Genomic DNA, 23,548 nt, shown 5'->3' on the forward strand with positions numbered 1-23,548 from the left:
AAGTCTCAAGTCAAAGGTCCAAATCTGAATTTATCAATGTCAAAGCCGTCAATCATTTATAGAATTTTGCATTTATTTTGCATTTTACAAAGTTTTTGCATTTTGCAATTTAAGTATTAAAATTTTTTTAATGAAAAAACAAAACAAAGGTTGGTTAAAATAAATCTGGTGCCAAATGTGGGGCAGTCAAGTGTAAAAAAAATTGCACCGTCTGTATCCCATCAACTGTTCAGACCATCACTATTACAAATATGTTTAAAAACTAAAAACATAACAAGTTGAACATGCATTTATGAAGTAATAAATCCACACTTTAATCCTTTACACACAATTAGTGCCTTTGAAATATGAAAAGGACATGGATCTGGATTCTCTCAGAGTCTGGATTTTAAAAATCCCTGCTACATGTTATCAGCTCTGACTTACACATACTGTACAAATAAACATATCCATTGGGCTTTGTTCATTTTCTAAAAATTTATACTCAAAAAATAAATAAATCTCATATTCCTTTTATCCATGTTATCCTTAAATCCATTATATGCCTCCATTTTATCAAATAATAAGGTCATTACCATACGAGTTAAACAGCCTTAATGGGAAAACATTGGAAATTCAGTCTCTCAAGCGTATAAAACTTCGACTTTAGAAGACTTTGTGTTTGAGGTATGACCTTGTGCCATTTCTGAACAAAATGTGAAGTGTCTTCAAGTCATATTAACCAAAGACCTTATTTTATTCTTAAATTAAAAAACGCTTTTCTACAAAAATTAACAATTCCCATCGGAAGCCATGGTGAATTAGCCTTCCGGGTTGGCCTACAAATTGACGTTATTTCTGAACAGCTCTATTGTGATTTTTTTTTTATTATTATTACACTGAAATACCCTCTGATTTCCAGCTTGGGTGGATTGAAAGACTTTTCAAACTTCACGGAGGTGCAGTGAAGGGGTGAACATCAACCTTCCACATCCTCAACCTGCCCGTCAGCAATGAAACACGAGAGAGAAAGAGGTAAATAAAGAGAATAATGAAGAAAGCTAATCGGATTGATCAAATTTCCTGTCACTAATGAAAAGAAAGTGTGTCTGGTTTCTTCCCATGTCTGTGATAAAGATGATTAAGTGTGAACATCTGATAAAGTTCAGGCTCCAGTGAAAGCGCTGAGGGGAAGATGTGTGAGGAAAAAAGTCTCTAATTTAGTGGCTTTATGCCTTATTAGGGAATAGAAACTGAAAATAGGTGTGCTGGTTGATCTTTTTTGAGATATGGATTGTGTTTGTAGTATAATGTAAAGATTGTGAATGGCTGATTCTGATTGGCTGGAGAGTGTTGCAATTGAAAAGTAATTGCAAAAACTGAAAGCTGTTCTTATTAATTATCATAAATCTTTTTTTTTTTCAAATAAACTATTAAGTAACAGGGTTTCTGTCGAATCTTAAATGTCTTAAATCTCAAAATCCAAATTTTAGGCCTTTTACTGAAATATTGTGTTGTAGGTCTTAAATCTTTTTTAAACAGGTCTTAATTTTTCTTTGTCCTTGTATTTCTACGCAATCTGGCCAAAACCCATACAATCACCAACAATAAATCTCAATAAAACTTTAAAGTTTAATTTTAAACAGTAATTTTTATTCTATTTATCATAATGTTTTAATTATTTACCTTAAAATAACATTTGTTTAAACATTCTCTATGTATTTACTGCTGAGGACACAGACCTGGACAGATTATTGTGCATAGATTTAGTTTATTATAGTTTTTTAAACTTTTAAAACATTTTTAAAATTATTTTAAAGAAAGTTTATATTGGGAAAAAGTGTATAGATACAAGTAGAGCTTGCTTAATTATATTATAATTATTATTATTATTATTGTTTGCTTTAATGTATTAAATTATAATATATATATTTTTAAAAATCTTTTCCATCTGGGTCATTTGAAAAATTCCTTTAACCCTAAATGAGTAAATTTTCATCCATAATTGTCTTAAAAATGTCTTAAAGTCTTAAATTTAACTGTGAAACCTGCAGAAACCCTTTGTAAAAAAATAAAAACTTAATTTATGAAAAAAAAAATAGTTCCAGGAATTGACATTTCCTGTAAAGGTGCTTGTAAGTTGGATACCCAGTGGTTACAAAAGGTATTGCATACCTGGTTCAAAACAGGAGTAAACACAGGTTGTCAGATTGACGACATCAAGAGGACAGCGTCTGACTATCAAGCCTAAAGGCTGATTTAAGGCATTTTTTGTACTGACCAACAACTGAAATTTATATTTTAGAAACAGTTTCTATTTCTTGTAGCTGTACAACAGGATAATCTGACAATGATCACCTCGGGTGCTTTATTCAGTGCTACATGCTCATAATTTGAGTTTAAACTACATTTTGCATGACATGTATTGCCATACTACTGAAAGCAGATAGTTTACCTCAGATCTTGAAAAAAAAAAAAAAAAAAATTAAAACTATCACTCGGTCCACGCCAACACATTTTAGTGATTAAGCATGTACATTTAAGCCTCTGAGGTGGCTGGTCATGCTACCATGACTAGCATCGTTCTCCACAAGTACACGAGAGACATACCTGCGTGAAGCTGGGAAGGTGCACTTTCCAAAATTTTGAAAAGCAATGTTGTCTTGCTATGTAATCTATGGACCTCGGCTGAGCGTGCATCACGCCGGCTCTTTAACACAAATGATGAAGACAGCTTCCTGAACTCGTGCACACTCACAAACAAACGCAGCATGCTAAAAAAGGTTGTTTCATTCTTAGGAATAAGTTGGAATTATGACCTTTTTGACCTCACAGGACCACTGTGATCTGATGCTGCTTTATTCTGAATGTGACGCATGTTATACGTATCATTTATTTTACTTTTAGTCAGTTAAAGTTTAGAGTTAACCAAGGCTGCAATTATTTGGCCTAGATTTCTATAAAAATTCTTAAAATATTATTTTAAGTAATTGTTTTTCATCTTTAAAATATTATTTATTCTTGTGTTTAAAGCTTTGTCATTGCACTACTTCAGTGTCTCAGAGTCTTTCAGAAATTATTATTAAGTGCTGGATTAATGGACAAACTTTTTATTATAACACTTTTGCAAGCACATTTTATACTATTTAAAATATATATTTTTGTGCATGCTGTATAAGTGCACATACATTGTTCACCCATAGTGTTTACATGGTCATAATACAGCAAGTAATACAACAAGCATTTAGTTTGGGCTAGTTTTTGCAGCTGGACATTACATTGACATTTACAATGCCCTTGGTGGGTAAACATTAGTCAGTGGGGGAGTGTCTTTTATCTCTCCAGGTGTAAATCATTCATAACCATTGTCACTTACTCATACAGCTGAGATCACTCAAGACAGACTTTACAAAAGGTAAATCGGTGTAATGTGTTCTTTAAATGAGAGAACAGAATACTTTTCACACAATTGTGTAGGAAATATTCTAGCCTACAAGACTAGTTTCTCAAAAGTCTTATTCAGGCCCATTCAGTGTTTTTTTTTTTTTTTTTTTACCTTATTTCAGCTAATTTTTTTTTTAAATTCTAAACCTACTAACCACACATTATTATTTTTTTTCTAAAAAAAAAACACAAGCATTTATATCAATATTTTTGACATATTATTGAAGCAGAGTATGTGTTGAATAAAAAAAAAAACAGATGTTGGGCAATACTATGTCATAAGTAGCTGAAATTAGCACAAATGTCAGGGCATGTCAAAACATCTTAGGGGCCCCAAAATCACCCCAGACACCAGAGGGTTAATAATGTCAAAGGGGTTTAACATGTTTTAATTACATTAAAAACCTTGTTGGAGTGCAGCAAGTGCACTATTCTGTGCTTCTGAATTGCTGTCTATAAATTTCTGTCATGTTTTGTCTGGTCCAAACAGCCACATAGCGTGCTGTTAGGGCACAGGGTTACAATGTAACCTGCTTACCAAATGATTACGCTCGTGATTATTATATTATTTGCTAATAAACAACCATGTGGAACTCTGAATCTGCATCTCATTTCGGAGTCCACCAAAGTTTGCATTTTGATCGCAGATGCATACTTTGAGAAACTTCCTGACTGAATGAATGAAATATGCTGTTTTCCACCAAGGCAAATCAGGGGCTGTAGTATAATTGGCTAAATTGGCGGGTTTAAAGGGACCAAAACAAAGACAGATGATCTGGCTCATAATACACATTTTCAAGGCAGAATATCTAGACTTCAGCATTGTTTCTCAGATAAACAAGAATGTTCACTTAGCATGTTTCTTAAATATCTGCAAACATATTATGGTGTTTTTATGCTTTAGAAGAGTCTTACTGTACATCCAGAACCTTTAAGGCAAGTCATTTTACTCTGTGGCCATCTTTAAATAAAACATGTTTAAATATAAGAAGGATAATTGACTTTAGTCTGTTGAATTATTAGAAAATTTGTAATAATTAAATAAATAATTAGAAAATTGAATAATGGCTCCTCGCCACTGAGTCCTTACATGTATATTATTCAGTGGAACTTTCTACACTACTGAAATAAGATGCTTTTTATTAGACAGTAAGACATACTTCGGAAAGGTTTCTTTATTTTCTCCTACGTCCTCACTGTAAATTAGCAGTCTTGGTTCATTCATCTTACATCTAACGCTAAGGAGCCTCATTTAAAAAACTGATATTCTTCTCACTATTCACCGCCTAAGCGAAGCACCTCGAGGCAGCGTCCTCGTTTTTTGGTGTTTGCCACCTAATTTCCATTGATTCAGAACCTTGGAGCTTGTCGCTGTTGGCGGTTCAGGGGGGAAAAGAACCACTGGAGGACCACAAAGCTCTTTTCTCCGTATCAAAGCTAGCTTTGTACAAGGAGACAGATTGCTAACTTATTTAAGCCAATGGCTGAACAAATGATCCAGTGCGCTGTGGAAACTGGGCAGCTGTCCTTCTGTCATCCAGGTGGGCAGGAATTGCAGATCATTGCTTTCTTGCTCGCTCATATGTACCTGCACATTTAAGCAGATTTGAGAAGCTAGGTAATATCTCTTGCCGCAAAGAACATTTTTGTCCTTGTAGAAGAGCTTTTGAAAAATATTTTTAAAGAATGTGTGAAGATTTTCTTTCAGTTGCTGAATTCAAGTGTTTAGTGTTATTTCTGATATCTTTAGGGAATTAAGCAAGCAGTATTAGCTTAAAGTCGAGTAATCTGAGAGAGTAATTCGCACCCTGGGAACATCTTCTTCACATGACATTACATTTACCTCAAGCAAGTTATTCAGTGTCGACATTTCATTGGAGAAGAGTATTTCTATGCATATATGCACTATATTAGCCTGTACATTAATTATAAAGTAGTCAACATCTGGAGAGGATCAAAAAAGTTTTTCAAAAAAAGGATGTTGCTCAATAGTTTTAGGACATCTTTGAAAGGTTTTGAACCACTTCAAATGTTGAGTTCTGTATTTAGTTTAACCTGTTAGTGATGTCTTAATCATTTTATTTATCGTATATCAAAGACATTTATCCATTCATTCATTCATTTTTTTTACGGCTTAGTCTTTATTAATCTGGGGTTGCCACAACAGAATGAACTGCCAACTTATCCGGCAAGTTTTTACCCAACGGATGCCCTTCCAGCCGCAACCCATCTCTGGGAAACATCCACACACACACACACTATCACACACACACTCATACACTACGGACAATTTAGCCTACCAAATTCACCTGTACCACATGTCTTTGGACTGTGGGGGAAACCGGAACTGAGCCGAGGCTCGAACCAGCGACCTTCTTGCTGCGAGGCGACAGCACTACCTACTGCGCCACTGCTTCGCCCTAGACATTTATCTTTGTAGATTCAAAAGTGAAACAGGTAGAACATCTTTTTGTACACTAGCTCTGTTTCTTATTAAAGATAATTAATTTGAGAGTTTTTTGAAGGAAAATGAAAAAAGAGTTGGTTTATGATGATGGTTTACTGATGATGTTTGCACTGATTTATGATTTGCTCATCCATCCAAGAATTTTGAGGAGCACAATGGAAATAAGCCAATGGCTTTTTTGTGTATTTTATCTTAGACAGTTTTTAAAATGTTTATGAAGTCTTATAGGAGTTGTTTGTATGTTTTTGTGAAAGTTTTTATTAATTTCTTAATATTTTATTAATTTTGCATGATGCACTTAATCACCACCAACATTTATTAAACAGAACAAAATAGAATAGAATATAAATGGAATAGTATATAGAATGTATATGTATATAACATCTCATGATGCACTAAATCACCACCAAAATTAATTAAACATAATAAATAAATAAAATAAATAAATAAATACGCTATTTTCAATAATATTAATTCTTGAAATATTTTTTTTGTTTTTTCTCTCTCATTTAATTTCAATGATGGTTATTATATCTTTTAATAAATGTCAGTTTAAATTGTTTGGTTGCTAATTGTAACCTTTAATTGTATAGTAATAACCAATTTATGCTGATTTCCTTATGAAGTAGTTTACAATGCTAGCTGTAATTAGTCATTATAATGAGAAGGATTGTGAACAAAGTTTTTCTATTAAAAGCTCAGAAATACAACCTCTTGACATTTAATGTCATTGCTTTTAAAAGCAATATTATTCCATAATTATAATCTCAAAATTTTCTATTCGGTCACACCAGTTCCTATATACTGGCTTTCAATTTTAGTATACAGTATATTCTATTTTAGATGGAAATTGAGATGCTTATGTTTTCTTATTTTATTTTATTTTTTTATTATTTTTTTGTTACAAAACCAAGTGTACAGTATACAGAATGTATATGTATATAATGTTTTATGATGCACTTAATCAACCCTTAACATTTATTAAACAAAAATAAAAAAATAAATGATTAAATACTCTATTTAAAAAAAATCCATCTTTGAATAAGATATTTTTTGTCTTCTCTAATTTAATTTAAATTATAGCTATTATATCTTTTAATGAATGTCAGTTTACATAGTTGGGTTGATAATTGTAACCTTGAATTTTATAGTGATAACCAAGTCATGCTGATTCCCATATACAGTATATCTTGCTAGCTGTAATTAGTCATTATAATGAGCTTGATTATGAGAATATTATTGCTATTAAAAGCTCAGAAATGCAACTTGATCAACCTCTTCACATTCACTCTTAGCAATTTAATGTCGTTGCTTTGAAAAGCAATATTCTCCAGTTATTTAAACCTCAAAATATTCTATTTGGTTTCACGTATTACTGCACTGCGCCTCAAGTTTAGTATACAGTTGTAACGACGGAGAGTGACACCTACAACAGAAGGTAGGATCCAAATGCAGGTTTAATCGAAGTCAGGCAAGCAATGGTCAATACAGGTGTAAACAGGTATATTGAGACAGTCCAGAATCATGGTCGAATAACAGGCAAAAGGTCAAAAGGCAGGTGGCAGACAAGGACAAAAGGATAAGCTAGGCTAATAACCAAAAACACGGCAAAGGCAGACTGTCACTGATGAATGTCACTGATACAGCTAACAGGACTCGGCAACATGTGTGTGGAAAAAAGGGGTTTAAATAGTCCAAATAATCATTGTGTAAGTGGCTTCAGCTGTGAGAGTGCAATCAGTGTGGATCTGGAAGCGGTTGTGTGTGTGTGGCATGACTGGGTGTTGTAGTCCATAACATGGCAGATATGTAGTTCAATGAGTGTGAATGTTTGTGTGTGAATGTTTACCAGCGACATCTGGTGGTTGATCGCTGGTGAACATGACAACAGTATTATCAGTTTTAGAAGAACATTTAGATGCTAATGTGCTATTTTTTTACTTCTTTTTTATTTATTTTCTTTATTTTAGTTTGGTTACAAAAACCAATTGTACAGTATACAGAATATAAAGTATAACCTCTCATTATGCACTAAATTATTATTGTTCCCAGTGAGGACTTGTTCATGCTTTTATCACCAGCAGGGTAGATTACTGTAATGGACCTCACTGGCCTTACTAAAGAGACAGTCAGACAGTTACAGCTCATTCAGAACGCTGCTGCCAGGATTTTGACCAGAACCAGAAAATCAGAGCACATCACACCTGTCCTCAGGTCTTTACACTGGCTCCCAGTTACATTCGGAATAGATTTTAAAGTAAATATATTACAAATTCCAAGAGTTCAGTCAAAGCAGGATGAATTAGCCTTCAGCTACTGCGCCCCCCGCTGCTGGAATCAGCTTCCAGAATTGATCAGATGTGCTCCAACATTAGGCACATTCAAATCAAGACTGAAAACACATCTGTTTAGCTGTGCCTTAACTAAATCAGCACTGTGCAACGTCCAACAGATTGCACTAGTATGTCTTTCTTTTATTCATTCCTTCAAAACCTGTTTTAACACATTTTTATCTGTTTTAAATCATTTTTATTATGCTATTTTTATTTTCTTCTTTTATTTATTTAAAGAACTTTTTGAGTTTTGATTGTGTTTGAAATGTTCTAGGTAAATAAATTTGCCTTGCTTTGCCATTATAATGAGCTGGATTATGAACATAGTATTGCTATTAAAAGCTCAGAAATACAACTTTGATCAGCCTCTTGAGGTTTAATGTTGTTGCTTTTAAAAGCAATATTCTCCAATGCTTTAAATCTTAAAATATTCCATCTAGTCACACCTGTTTCTAGACTGGCCCTCCAGGTTAAGGTCAGAACATTCTTTTATGAACAGACACGCAAATGTTGGTGCATTTAGAGGCAGCATCTTACGTCTTTCCATACCGCACTAATGGAATTACATGAGAGATAGTGTACAATCTGCCTCTGCCATCAAAATCAGATCTGCGTGTCGTGTCCCAAAGCAGCCCTCGCCGTTTTGGTGTAATTGGATATCTGTGGTCCATAATGAAACAGCTGTAAAGCCGGAGAGCTCGGATCGGGCGAGTGTTTCCCTTCACAAAGAGAACTGCTGACTGGAGAAGCGCGGGCAGGTTGTGTCCCCATTGTGAGCTTTTGATGCAATTTCCCCCCCAGCCGGTGGTAAAACACATTCAAAAGAACTTTTAATTAAACTTCCAATTAGGGGGAATCTGATAGTGCTCCTTGCTCTCGCTGTCAAACACCATGTCATCTTTTTAGGACCCTCGAATATCTGTTTTTTTACGCACTGTGCATTTTGATGCCAAAAATTCCATGTTATGATCTAAGACAGGGGGGTTTAAACTGGGAGCATCAAGGAAAGGCTCTAGAGGCTTTGTGGAAGTGTTTGGGGGGGTGGGGGGGGGCATTAAAACTATTAAAAATAATTAATAATACTGATTATTTATCTGAAATTGTCTTAGAATTCGCGTAATTAAAATATATCAATGATTAAATTAAAGATTTGGGATTTTATCGATCTGGGCGTAGTCTAAAGCGCAGGGCGCAAAAGCATTAAGGACATGTCTGAATTCACCTTTGCTATTTTAAGGATGGAAAAATATGGTTTGTGCCCTGTTACATGGTCTAACAGGGTGGTGCTTATTCTCTTAATGAGTTATGGGTGTGTTTTGAGCATAACTGGATTAAACCAATCAGAATCTCGTCTCCTATTTCCTTTAAGAGTCAGTTGCGTCGCTCCATGGCACATTTGCTGTTCACATGGCGGACTTTGTAAGCGGAAAAACTGAACATTTTACTAGCGAGAAAACAGTTCAAAAGATCATCTGCAGCGAGAGGATAAAGAACAAGTCTCCTCCATTTGGCCTCTTTACTTCCTTTTTACTTTCTCTTTACTCTTTACTCCTACGTGGATATGGAAACGCTGTTGTACGCACTCCACTGAAGACATCCATTAGCCTACATATTTAAGTTTGCTTGTTAAGCGCAAAGATTAGTTTCACAAATATTTCTAAATTCAGTTTCTAATTTCCAGCAAATGAATAAATGAACAATAATAACGAACTGTCGTAAAAAAAAAAAAAAAAAAAAAAAAAAAACTGAATTGTATCCAAACACACATCCTATTCTTATGCCTCATATGGTGTTGCATAAGTTTCCAAAACCCAACCGGTGGACAAATCTAAGCTTGTTTTTATTAAAACAAATATACATTTGCCTTCTAATTAATAATACTACTAAAAATAATAACATTATACAAATGCAAATTGTCATAAATAAACTGAAAAAAGCCCCCCAACATGAAGAAAGCATGGAGGCAGTTTTTTTTAATTTTTTTTAAGTTTGTGTAGAAAATAATAGTTTTTGTACCATTTTAATCCTAAAGACCATAGGCACATAACTAACTATAGTTGGTCAAGGGCACGGTCTATTGCAGTTCCTTAAAATGGCAACGTGCCAACAATGCGCCTTAACACACTTCCTTTTCAGACCGGCATACCCATGAGTCCACAAAGTGGTGGAAATGAATTTGCTATTTAAACAACGTGGCTGGAAATAACATCTGGAATGTCTGGAAATAGCAACAAATCGCGACAAACATGTCTTGCGCCATATTAACTTTGCTTCCTTGTTTTGTGAGAACTAATGAAGTTTATTATCATGTGTCATATACCAATACATCTGAATCAATGAATTCTTTGTTCAAGCATGTATAGTTAAGCTTTCGTTTATGTTTGGTGATCAAAGTTAACATACATGCATGCATGTGTCTGTTATATAGTGCATTTATCATGTGTGGCCATATGCCCAAAGCGCTTCACAGTCATTTAGAAGGTGGGCCAGGACATCTGGTGTCATGGAGAGTCTAGGACCTCGGTTTAACATCTTATCCAAAAGACGATGCTCACTGAGAGTATGGTGTCCCCTTCACTTTACTGGGGCATTAGGACACAGATCACAAGTTGAGCATTCCCTGCTGGCCTCACTAACACCACTTCCAACAGCAACCTTCTCTCATGTGGTCTCTCATCCAGGTACTGACCAGGCTGCGCTCTGCTTAGCTTCAGTGAGCAACTGGTCTGGTCTTGGGCAGCACGTTGATACGGTTCTGTCTGTCTGTCTGAGCTAGCCAGTAAATAACCACAAATCAACAATTTAACACCCCACATGAATAAAATCTACTATAGTAATTTATAGTTTTTTGAGCCAATTAAGCTGTGGTGGTAATTCCATAGTTGCTATAATAATACAATGACTATAACAATAATATCAACAAATATACTGTATTAAATTTTGTACAACCAGAGTTACTGTAGAAACAAAGTATGGTAAAGTACAAAATTTATTACCCTTCACTATAGTTAATACTACAGTTTGCTATTAAGAGTTAGAAGTACCATCATCTGCACATCGTAAAACGCTATTTACAAGCATTACTAGCATATACAGACAAGCATTGTTAACATTTATTTAAGAGCATCTAGTTTTGGTAAAGTTTCCTGTCAGTCATGTGTTTAAGACCATAACATGAACTCCAGGAAATGTTTTTTTGGAGGCTAAGTCGACTGTGGACATGACCTTGTTGGAATATGATCCTGTAAGTCTAGAAGAGTCCTCTACAGCCTCAGGGTACGGCTGCACTTTTCATATCCATACCAAGTGAAAATTGTCTGAAAGGAAGCAAGACGGCGTGGACAGTCAAATGCTCTTTTCTGTGACAGCTCGGCGCTCCTCGTATTTTCAGCCAGCCTGCTTTTCTCAATCTTTCTAGGATTTGTATTCTATTACAGGCTTGCGAGGTTGCATATTGATATTCCTCGAACACACCGTATTTAATTTGAATTTAATTAATTTAGTGATTTTATATTTTACAGATAATTCCTGCCTTAGGTGTACAACAGTATCTATATTATTTATTTATTTTGGTATATTTTAATTAAAATAGATCCTTTAATTTTCACTTAGGCCCCTGTCCCAAATTGAACCCTGATCCCCAGATGTCTCCATTTTATCCCATGGACCACTCTATAAGGCATCTGAAGGGGTTGATTGAGGACACTGTGCATATGAACACACTTCCGAAAGCTGAAATGTCAAATGGGATGCCCTGCAGATGCGGTGAAGTTCACGGCAGTATGTGAACAAAGGCTGTGAGACATTGAGTGATCAAGTGGGTGGTTTAGGACAAGACCTTGCATTGTTAACAATTTCCTGAAAAATATACAGCAGTTCGCTTGTAACTTAATGTATATCAATTACAGCAAAAATATTGTATTTACATTGACATCATCATTCATCTTGCTGTATATGTATTTATGGTAAATTGTATGTGTGTGTGTATATATATATATATATATATATATATATATATATATATATATATATATATATATATATATATATATATATAAATAAAAACATATATATAAATATATACACACACATATATATATATATATATATATATATATATATATATATATATATATATATATATATACACACACACATATATATATATATATATATATATATATATATATATATATATATATATATATATATATATATATATATATATCACAGTTAAATACTTAGAAATTTGATTTGTAGGCTGAATTGTAATTGGTCTATTTTTGTAGTTATTTATTGTTATGATGAGCTTTTTGACATCTTTTGATTTGTGTATAAACAATGATTATTTAATGTTGTTATTATATATGTTAATTCTTGTAGCCATCAGGATCAATAATTTATGCTAAGCTACAATGCATACAGCGCCTTTTTGTATCTTACAATTTTACTAACTTTAATACTAACTTATATTAATTCTAACCCAGATTTTCACATTTGCATCTTACTGTTCTCATTGCCATACTACTGAAAGCAGCAGCAGATAGTCCACCTCATCTTGAGAAAAAAATTAATCGCTTGAAATTGAACTTCAAAATTGTGACTCTGCAAACTGAATATCACATATGTGTGATTCAGCATATTCAATTCAATTCAATTCAGCTTTATTTGTATAGCGCTTTCACAATGTAGATTGTGTCAAACCAGCTTAACATAAATGGTCATAGTAACTGGATCAGGGTAGTTCAGTTTTTAGTGTTTAAGTTCAGTTCAGTTTAGCTCAGTTCAGTGTGATTTAAAATCAGTACTGAGAGTTCAAACACTGAAGAGCCAATTCATCGATGCGTAGCTCTACCAATCCTGAACCATGCGAGCCAGTGGCGACAGCGGAGAGGGAAAAAAAACTTCACCTGATAGGAGTGAAGAAAAAAAACCTTGAGAGAACCAGACTCAGTTGGGCACGGCCATTTTAATTTCTCCGCTGGCCAACAGTCTTGTGCAGAGCTTCAGTCACCGCGGTGAAGGCTGGAAGCTGGCCTCAGCGAAGACTCGTCTGTCCCTGGAGCGTCACTGGAATCAGACACATGTTCTTCACTCCCCATTACCATCAGCGCAGCAGCAGCTCAGGATACGGCCTGGTCCCGGATATGGAAACCTTGGGATCATCTCATCGCTGGTCTTGGATCCAATCAGTGACTCTGCATAATCTGAGGACCTCGGGATGAGTATCCCCAGGTGAAAATAGAGAATAAAGAGAATAATTAGCGTAGCTGCTGTTCATAGTGTATAAGCAAGATGCAGAAGCCTGTGTGGAACCCGCTAGGTGATGCATTGAGTGTATGCTTTACTAAACAGATAGGTCTTTAATCTAGTTTTGAACTGAGAGAGTGTGTCTGAGCCTCGGACGTTATCAGGAAGGCTATTCCAGAGTGTAGGAGCCATAAAGGAGAAGGCTCGACCTCCTTTACTTGATTTTGCTATTCTAGGTACTACCAGAAGCCCTGAGTTTTAAGATCTTAAAGAGCGAGTTGGATTGTAGCGAGACAGAAGGTTGGTTGGATAAACAGGAGCTAGATTATTTAGAGCTTCATAGGTGAGAAGTAATATTTTAAATTCAATACAAAACTTATACATTTAATAATGTTAAAGGTTTAATATGTATTAATTAGATTATAAACCTTACCATTTCGTTGTTGTGCAGTGAGTGCCCTATTCTGTGCCTCTGAATGGCTGTATTTAAATTTCTGAAGTGTTACGTCTGGTGCATTTCATTTTGGAGTCTGCTACTGATGTTGCTTTTTAAGTTGCAGACACATACTTTGTGAGCCTTCCTGACTGAATAAATCAGATATACTGTTTTCCTTGAAGGCAACTCTGGGTGCTGAAATTTAATTGGCTAAACTGGCATTGGCAGGTTAAAGAGACCAAAACAAAGACAGACGTTGCAGCACATTTTCAAAACAGAATATCTAAACTTTAGCATTGTTTTTCAGATAAACAAGTATGCTCACTTAGCATGTTTCCTAAATATCTGCAAACATATCATGGTATTTTTATGCTTTACAAGAGTCAAAAACTTCCATGTAGCACCTTTAATGACTAATTTCTAATAACTCTTTTTTTTTATCTTTGCCATGATGACAGTATATTAGATATTTTTCAAGAGACTATTCAGCTTCAAGTGACATTTAAAGGCTTAACTAGGTTAATTAGGCAAGTTAGGTTATCAGGCAAGTTATTGTATAACAATGGTTTGTTTTGTAGACAGTGGAAAAAAAAATGCTTAGGGTGGCTTATAATATTATACCTTATATACCTAATAATATTTACCTTATAATGATTTTTTTTTCTTAATTAAAGCTGCTTTTATTACAGCTGAAATACAACAAATAAGATTTTTTTCCAGAAGAAAAAATATCATTGGAAATACTGTAAAAAAAAATCCCTTAAACTGATAAAAATCATTTGGAGAATATTTGAAAAATAAAATAAAAAAAATCACATGGGGGCAAATAAGTTTGACTTCGACTGTTTACATAAAAAAATATGAATGATATAATTTACAGTTGAAGTCAGAATTATTAGCCCCCTTTTGAATTTTATTTTCTTTTTTAAATATTTCCCAAATTATGTTTAAGAGAGCAAGTAAAATTTTCACAGTATGTCTGATAATATTTATTTCTTCTGGAGAAAGTCTTGTTTGTTTTATTTCGGCTAGAATAAAAGCAGTTTTTAATTTTTTAAAAGCCATTATATGGTCAATATTATTAGCCCCTTTAAGCTATATTGTTTTTTGATAGTCTACAGAACAAACCATCATTATACAATAACTTGCCTAATTACCCTAACCTGCCTAGTTACCCTAATTAACCTAGCACTTTAAGCTGTATAGAAGTGTCTTAAAAAATATCTAGCCAAATATTATTTACTGTCATCATGGTAAAGATAAAATAAATCATCTATTAGAAATGAGTTATTAAACTATTAAGTTTAGAAAGGTGTTGAAAAAATCTTATTTCCATTAAATATAAATTAATTAATTAATAGGAAAAAATAAATAGGGGGGTGAATAATTCAGGGGGCCTAATAATTCTGAATATATATGTAAATAAAATTAAGATTTTATACCTTTAGCACAGTCAAGCTTGGTTTCCTCTTAATTTCTAGCATTTATTTTCCTGTCATAAGTGTTTATTTAAATATATAGATGAAAAATGTATGTCAAAGCTACTGATGTCTACAACCTACTATATCAAATGCTATTGGGGCCTCCCAAAGTTACTATTTCCTTCAGTGAATGCAAATCTTGAGCTTTTTACCTTTTTGCGAAGCACATCTGCGTCTGTGTACTACTTATACCGTGTATCATCTTAACATGTGCACATCAAGAGGGAAAAGCGAAGAGGGGAAATCTTCTCGTTTTATGAAAGCCATCTGTTTGCATGGTAAGGCAAAGCGATGTGGTATGTCCCTGGGGCCTTGGGCTCCATCCTGAGGCTGTCAGGGAGTTTTCAGACAGTTTGTGGGGTTTGAGGGCCCCTGGAGGGATGACCATTGTAGGCATAACATAGAAGAGAGCAGGTCTGTGCCCTTGCTGCTAATTGAGCTAATTAAACCTTCTCAGAGGGGGTCCTAATGAGGCGCTAACGAGGGTTCTCTAATTACATATTTACTCATTTACCCATGCAGTGACTAGAGCTCACTCTCGCTCTCATCAAACTGTTTGATTTTTCTCGGGGAATGTAAAGGTTTGCCAAAGCGATGTACAGTAGGAGAATCTGGGTGTCTAGGGTTTTTTTTTCTCTCCTACATAGAGAGTCAAATTTAATTTTCTGTCATCATGGCATTGGAAATGGGTGCTTGGTGTGATGTATGGTGGAGGGGTGTCACGCATACAAAAGGAAGCGTGGCGGGGGTATCGCAGAAGAAAGTGAAGAGAGTTGGGGAGTTGCGGAAGAAAGTAATAGTGAACGGCAGTAGGGGGAGGGGGGGAGGTGTGATGTAAATATTAGTGGTGGGGCGCGATAATCTTATCGCGCAATAAAAAAAATATTGCCGTTAATCTATTCTCAAAGTTGGGTTGGGAGCTGGGTCTGTTCTACGCAAGCTATGATGACTTCTACCTTGATATTTTAGCGCGGATGTATACCTGACCGGTGAGTCGTCTGAAAAAAAAAGTGCTCTTCTAAATCAAATCAGCATGATGCCTGACTTTAACTGCAGTTCGGCAGTTTCACTTTAACTCATGAACATTTCGTTCATGCCCCCGTGACTAACTGGGGTATTAGATGCAAATATGAATAAAGGACTGTTAAGAGTGTTATGGATTTTAATAACGCACGCCAAATGGAAGAAAAAAACTTTCACAATTCATGATATATAAATATGGTGAAAAGTCCTACATGACAGTAATAGTTTGATTGTGGTGTTTATTTCAATAATGCTACTAATATATGCATACTCCACATGTCTAAATTTCATGTCTGTTTAGGTCAGTTATGACTTTAGTCGGATTAAGGTGATCAAAAATCGCTGTTTGGAGCTTATGTAGGCCTACAGTTCAAACTTCATGTTTAACTGAATAAACAGTTAGTAAACACAAGTACATCTTATTGAACATCATTTATTTTCATCACCAATTATCATAGTAGAACAGTTTCTCAAGCAGTTTGTGACGCATTTTTGAAACAGGAGATGCGCCACCTGGCTCGAGAAACCCGTTCTCAAAGACTTATTATTTAGGGAGCACACATATTCTGAATGTCTTGGGCAGAATTCAAATGAGACCTTTTAATATAGATTTATTTTGAGATTAGGATCAATCTAGATTTAAAAAAATTAATCAAAGCCCACCTATACTATATATATATATATATATATATATATATATATATATATATATATATATATATATATATATATATATATATATATATATAGTATAGGTGGGCTTTGATTATTTTTTTTAAATCTAGATTGATCCTAATCTCAAAAAAAAAAAAAATATATATATATATATATATATATATATATATATATATATATATATATATATATATATACACACACACACATAATTTATTTTTAATTAAATATATACCATTTATCAATGTTGTAAGCAGGCATTTAAATTTAACCCTTGTCTCCTCCTATTTAATTCAAACCCTTTTAAGTCTTTTTCTAAGACAGAACTTTCTTAAGCCATTGTTTTTTATAAAAGCAGTGAACAAGAATAATTGTGTGTGTGTTTTTGTGTTTGTGTGTTTCAGAGAGAGATTTGTTGTCAACATTTTTCATTACATTTTTAAACCTTATTATTATATTACCTATTTGCCATTATGACATTACATGGTGTTTACTGGATATTTTGCAACTTATTAGTATTCACATTAAAGTACAATTAGGTTAAGTTTGGTTAAGGCAAGTTATTGGAAAACAATGGTTTGTTCTGTAGCTAGTAGAATTTTTTAAAGCAGGCTAATAACATTGATCCTAAAAATGTAAAAATTGCAATCGACCAACCATATAAAATAAGTAAAAACATAATAGGAAACACTGTAAAATTCCCTTGATCTGTTAAACTTGACTTGGGAAATATTCGAATGAGAATTAAAATTTCACAAGAGGGCTAATAATTGTGCCTTTAACTGTGTATGGCAGATATATGTTTTACGAGAATTTTTTGTTTGTTTGTTTTTTTTGTAATTCTTTCTTGTAATTCTAAATTGTCTATAACACTTCTTTTGTTTTCTAAGAAAGCACTTTCTTTAGCAATTGTTTTCAAAGAGTGAGATTGATGGCATTTTTACTCCGTAATGACAATGAACAAAAACAAGAGTTACTAGTTATCAGAGTTAACAAGAACTCTGCTATTATTCTGAATCTACTCTTTATTTTATTTATACTATTATAGTTTTCTTCCTTTAAAACAGACCTTGGTCTCTTCTAATTCTTTTAAATCCCTTTTAAAAATTCCTTCTTCATGATTATTATTTTTCCAAGACACCACTTTTCATTGTTTTTAAATACTGAGATTGATGGCGTTTTCACTTAGTAATGACAATGAGCAAAAAATAACAGTTGTTACTTAGGATACAGTGTCTTTCTTTGCCTGAGAAAGCGAGAAAGGCAGAAGACTGACAAACATTGTCTCTCACAGCGGGTTCTGAAGCAGGTGACAGAGGAATGAGCCCCTGATAAGACAACCACGCATCTCGCTAATACATCCAGGTACTGTGAGACGACAATTCATCAAGAGCACACAGCACAGAGTGTGTGTTTGTGTGTACAGTAAATCGCTTCAGTGCTTTCCAATATTGCTGGAATGTGTGTGTTTGTGTATGTGCTGTGGGATTACAGTGGGGTGTGTGCTTTCATGCTGTGTCTAATGTCTAACAGCAGGCTGTCCTATTGAAGTTACTTGTTTCCAGATAATGCTGCATTGTCCTTAGACTGAATCTGTTTGGTATTTTCAAATAATATAATTTTGGCATAATGTTTACATTTTGGGATCCTAGGGTTCATTCTTTGTATGTGAGTTGCTCAGAGAGTCGGATTTGAGTTTGACGTGATCCAGGACAGTTTATTTATTAATAATTCGTCCAGGAGTTTATAGCAACAGGTGTTTGTGCAAACATTCGCTATTTCAAGTAAGCAGGACTAGACATTAGCCCCTTTCACACATACAGACCTTTCTGTAAAGGTTGTATGTGTGAACAGGCCCTTTTTGAAAATACCAGTAAATTCGTTCTGGCTATTTTCCGGAAAGAGAAGTTGTAACATTACTGGTAATTTGCCGGAATGCTGCGCTGTGTGAATGCAGAAGGAAGATTGCCGGAAAGAGAGCGTCCACGTCTAGAACGTGCTGACGTGAGACACCTACTTTAGCCAATCAGAACAGTCAGACGCATTCACGTGCACGATGTTTATGAGAATAAAAGCCTTTGAATATTTTTCCAGACACCTTTAGCTGCTAGATGTTAGTCAGATAACGTCTCTATGTTCCTTCTTAATGCTAACTTTGTAAATAATTATCGATAAAATGTTTATGATAATCCGTTGTTTGTTTACCTTCAAGCTTTGCGTGTGCCCGTGAGCGCCCAAGCGCCAGCACACACACATATCATGAACATCTCGACATGTGAAAGTGTTCCTCTATATGTTTTCATTGGAGTTGTACTCAATACTGATCATTCAAAGAGTTTGTTATGTAGTCAAATGTTTACAAACACAAGCGCAGCCGTTTAGAGGTCATTTCTGGTTAATGATGTCAGAATTTACCGGCATTTTGCGATGGATGTGTGAATGCTCCATTCCGGAAAAATTCCGTAACGTCCTCGCCTGTGTGAACAGCGCTTTTTTGAGTTTACCGGTAAAGTCCTTTCGGAAATTTTCCGGATATTTACCGGTATCACTGTGTGAAAGGGGCTATTATCATTTACACTGAAGGCAATACTTATGGGACGTGCCAACTGCTGAATTTTGCTAGTGAGACTACTGTATTAAATTAGGGAATTACTGTTCTAACCCTTGTACTTGAATGAGGTAATGGAGACATTATATGGGAATCACATTATTGGGGAATTGCCATGTCTATTCTCAATGTCTGTCCAACATACATGTAACTTGGAGTTTCTGATCCAAGTGTCTTTGTAACCTTAATTCCCTTGTTCAGAAGACGTTATGTTGGAATGACAGTAGGGAAAAATCGCCATAATGTCATTTCGACATAACTCAGAGTTCGCGATCTGAAGGGGAATGTCTCAGTATCCCTCGTTTCTTAACATGAATGAAGATCTTATACCGGAAGAACAGTATGGGAAAATCACCATAACGTCATTTCGACATAATACAAATTAGTATCTGAAGTGGTACGACATTATGGGAGAATCGCCATAATGTCATTCAAATCAAACATAACTCAAAGTTCCCGATCTGAAGGGGAACATCTCTGTATTTCTCATTCCCTGAATAAGGAAACAGAGACGTTATGTTTGAAGGATATTATAGGAGAGTCGCCAAAATGTTATTCCATTATGATATCATTTAGTATCTGAATTGGTGCGACATTATGGAAGAAATGCCATGAAGTCATTCCGACATAACTCAGAGTTCCCGATCTGAAGGGAAACATCTTGGTATCCGTTGTTTCCTGATGGTAATAGAGATGTTATATATGAAGTGGTGCTACATTATGGGAGAATCATCATAATGTCATTCCGACATAACTCAGAGTTCCCGATCTGAAGGGAAACATCTTGGTATCCGTTGTTTCCTGACGGTAATAGATATGTTATATATGAAGTGGTGCTACATTATGGGAGAATCATCATGATGTCATTCCGACATAACTCAGGGTTTCCGATCTGAGGGGGAACATCTTGGTATCCCTCATTTCCTGTCAGGAATTAAGACATTATGTCGGAACGACATTATGGGAAAATCGCCGTAACGTTTTTCCGACATAAATTAGTACCTGAAGTGGTACGACATTATGGGAGAATCACCATAATGTCATTCTGACATCACTCAGAGTTGCCGATCTGAAGGGGAATGTCTTTATCTCTTATTTACTGATGAGAGTTGAGACGTTATGTTGAAACGACCGTATGGGAAAATCAACATAACGTCATTTTCAACATAATGAAAACTAGTACCTGAAGTGGTACGACATTATGTGAGAATCACTATAGGGTCATTACAACATAACTTGGTGATCTGAGAGAAAACATCCTAGTATCCCTTGTTTCCTGACAGGAATAGAGATGTTATAGACAAAGTGGTGCAACGTTATGGGAAAATCACCTTAATTTCATTCTGACACAACTCTGAAGGGGAGTGTCTTGGCATCCCTCGTTTCCTGACGGGAATTGAGATGTTATGTAAAAATGACATTGTGGAAAAAAACGTCATACCGAAATAATATAAATTAGTACCTTAAGTAATATGACATTATGGGAGAATCCCCATAATGTCTGTCCGACATAATTTGGATCTGATTGGGAAGTATTCTTTAGCACTGGGTTGTGCTGACAAATGTTGATATTGTGTGTTGTGGATATTCAGTGCTATCGCCAATAGTTCATAATTCTTACAATACTAAGACAATGTGTGATTTATTAATAGATAAGGTCATGTTTGATTCTCCTTAATTTTGTCTAACCCAAGATGCATTTTTCAGTAATCTGATATACAGATTTTACTTGAATCGTTTACATTTAAATCCAAGGCAACCTGCATTGCATACACATTTAAGCAGTCCTGGCTTTCCCTGGGAATGAAACCCACAACCTTGGCATTGCTAGTGTCATGCTCTCCTTTTTAAGCTACAGGAGAGCTATTATAAATAAGTGTATTATACAGAATAAATGTATTTATAAACTGTATCCTGGGTAGCAGCCACAAAGAGAACTAAAGAAATCATTCAGCAATGTGAAAATACATGAGAATCTGAACATGTGGAAACCACCAAATCTGTCTGACCTTTTTTGTTCTTTTAAATGAGCATTTTATCTGATCTTTTAGGTTCACTATCTTTTTTAATGCTATGAAAATAAGAAATTTCAATAAATTATTTATCACCTCTTCATTGCTATTGAAGGGAAATTACTGAACTGTATAGCTAGGCAGCAGGACTTTTTCACCGTTTATCACCCCTGACTCATTTGTTCATCATCACTATGCTGTGTTTATTACAGTGTTGTGGATGGCTGACCATGTGTTGCTATGAGGCTGTGAAGGTGTTCTGTATGACTTAACTGTAAAATAATATGTTTGATTTGTGAATTTCTAAAGACCGTAAATAGATCTAAGCTGTGCTGGAAGTCCTGTTGCACGCAATCTACACGTGTGTCCAGTATTGTATGTCCCATGTTATCTGTCTGCAATCACCTAGCATCTACTTCCAGTTTGGTTGCAAGGGGTTTGACAAATAGTTTCTTGGGAGTTCTGTGTGGTTTATTTATGTGTCAAAAATTGTTTTATCCAAAGATTTTGTTGCAAAACTTGGCCTTAACATTCTGTTTTCCAGATATAAGTCTTTTTCTTGCGTAACTTAGATTTTTCCAGATGATAAATTGTATACATACAATTTCCTATATTTTTAAGTCAATGTTTAAGGGTATTCTTAAGGCAAAAGGGCAGTGTTTATGAGTAAGAACAGTATACAAATTTAATAGAAATATGAAAAAAGTCATAGCTGAAGCTGAAAATTCTGTAATCATGAAAAGGCAGCCCAGAGTCCTGACCTAAACCTGATTGAAAATCTTTGGTGACTTATTAACAGAGATGTAACGAAGTGGATCTACTTCACTACTGTACTTAAGTACTAAAAGGCTGTATCTGTACTATACTACTGGTGTATTGTTTTTTTTCCTCCGACTTCCACTTTTACCTCAGTACATATTTTCATTACAAACCCACATTATCACTGCCAGAGCAGCAGATGGCTCTGTCACAGATTTGAATAAGCTGGCTTGTCATCATTCAGACGATCAAAAAAATAGCACTTCCTGCCTGCATTGAGAGCACTTTAGTTTGCTTTTGACATGGAAAACCTAGAAATTCAACTTTCAATTGTTCATGGCAATGAGAAAGAAGAAAACCCGTGGCCCTATTTAGAGTCCATGTTTGCATTTGTCAGAGTGTAAGACAATTCATATAGAATAAAGTGCATACTCTGCCTCCTGAAAGCTTGCGAAATAATGGCCTAAAAAATTCATCCTTAAATTTGATAAAACATCAAGTTAAGTTAAAACTATTATAATTCACAAAGCACAACAGTTTGACCTATCAATAAGCGCTAGATAAGTTAACTAATGTTAGCAACCTGTGTTTCATAACATGCTGCCATGTTCACTTAGAGTTAACAAGCTGGCTATCATAAAGGCTGTGTTACGCTGAATAGTGTTTTTGACCCATCATGTGTGTGTGTGTGTGTGTGTGTGTGTGTGTGTGTGTGTGTGTGTGTGTGTGTGTGTATGTATGTATATATATATATATATATATATATATATATATATATATATATATATATATATATATATATATATATATATATATATATATATATATATATATATACACACACACACACACACATACAGTTTGAAAGTCAGAATTATTAGCCCCCTTTGAATTTTTATTTTTTTTTAATATCTTGATGTTTAACAGAGCAAGGAAATTTCACACTGGTAATTTTTTTTTTTTTTCAGGAGAAAGTCTTATTTGTTTTATTTTCGCTAGAATAAAAGCAGTTTTTAATTTTTTAGCCTCTAAGCTAGATTTTTTTATGGTCTTCAAAACAAACTATCATTATACAATAGCT

General features: G+C 34.6%; 1 protein-coding gene across 33 annotated transcripts in view; it reads left to right on the plus strand.

Moving 5' to 3' along the window:
* chst13 (carbohydrate (chondroitin 4) sulfotransferase 13) overlaps positions 1-23,548 on the plus strand; it is a 416,663-nt gene that overhangs the window by 144,003 nt on the left and 249,112 nt on the right. For 21 of the 33 annotated variants that reach the window (XM_087307583.1, XM_087307560.1, XM_087307582.1 and 18 more), the window contains one exon: positions 902-1,014. The exons of the other annotated variants lie outside the window; for them this stretch is intronic. The gene's annotated coding sequence lies outside the window, so the exon portion shown is untranslated. The remainder of the gene's footprint in view (positions 1-901; positions 1,015-23,548) is intronic. 33 annotated transcript variants of the gene reach the window in all.

This window comes from Danio rerio, chromosome 23 (assembly GCF_052040795.2).
Source record: "Danio rerio strain M-AB ecotype USA chromosome 23, GRCz13ab, whole genome shotgun sequence".
NCBI classification, from domain to species: domain Eukaryota; kingdom Metazoa; phylum Chordata; class Actinopteri; order Cypriniformes; family Danionidae; genus Danio; species Danio rerio.